Genomic DNA, 1,186 nt, shown 5'->3' with positions numbered 1-1,186 from the left:
GGACGTGTTCGGAGAACGAAGGCAACGTTAAATAACGACTAAAGTTATGATTTTGCCACGATTATATATATTAAAAATTTATTCCAAATTCCGGGCGACACCTACGAAATAAGCCGCGAGCGGTACTTACGAGACCGCTCTCGGGCGGTACCTACGGCCTCGGCGCGCCACGCGACGCACCAAGCCGACTCTCGGCGGTACCTACGACGCTTAGCCGGGCGGCACCTACGAGACCGCTCACGGGCGGTATCTACGACGCGTGGCCGGGCGATACCTACGAGAATGCTCTCGGACGGTACCTACGACGCGTAGCCGGGCGGTACCTACGAGAGGGCTCTCGGGCGGTATCTACGACGCGTGGCCGGGCGGTACATACGAGAATGCTCTCGGGCGGTATCTACGAAGCGTGGTCGGGCGGTACCTACGAGAATGCTCTCGGGCGGTATCTACGACGCGTGGCCGGGCGGTACCTACGAGAAGGCTCTCGGGCGGTACCTACGGCGTCGGCGCGACTCGCCACGCACCAAGTCCGCTCTCGGCGGTACCTACGAAGCGTAGCCGGGCGGCAACTACGAGACGGCTCTCGGGCGGTATCTACGACGCGTGGCCCGGCGGTACCTACGAGAATGCTCTCGGGCGGTATCTACGACGCGTGGCCTGGTGGTATCTACGAGAATGCTCTCGGGCGGTATCTACGAAGCGTGGCCGGGCGTTACCTACGAGAATGCTCTCGGGCGGTATCTACGACCCGTGGCCGGGCGGTACCTACGGGAAGGCTCTCGGGCGGTACCTACGGCGTCGGCGCGACTCGCCGCGCACCAAGTCCGCTCTCGGCGGTACCTACGAAGCGTAGACGGGCGGCACCTACGAGACGGCTCTCGGGCGGTATCTACGACGCGTGGCCGGGCGGTACCTACGAGAATGCTCTCGGGCGGTATCTACGACGCGTGGCCGGGCGGTACCTACGAGAAGGCTCTCGGGCGGTACCTACGGCGTCGGCGCGACTCGCCACGCACCAAGTCCGCTCTCGGCGGTACCTACGAAGCGTAGACGGCGGCACCTACGAGACGGCTCTCGGGCGGTACCTACGAGAATGCTCTCGGGCGGTATCTACGACGCGTGGCCGGGCGGTACCTACGAGAAGGCTCTCGGGCGGTACCTACGGCGTCGGCGCGACTCGCCACGC

The sequence above is a fragment of the Camponotus vicinus genome, unplaced genomic scaffold (genome assembly GCF_025532165.1).
Source record: "Camponotus vicinus isolate PSW18456_S1 unplaced genomic scaffold, iyCamVici1.0 SCAF_3, whole genome shotgun sequence".
Lineage (NCBI taxonomy): Eukaryota > Metazoa > Arthropoda > Insecta > Hymenoptera > Formicidae > Camponotus > Camponotus vicinus.
This window is presented reverse-complemented; position numbering follows the sequence as displayed.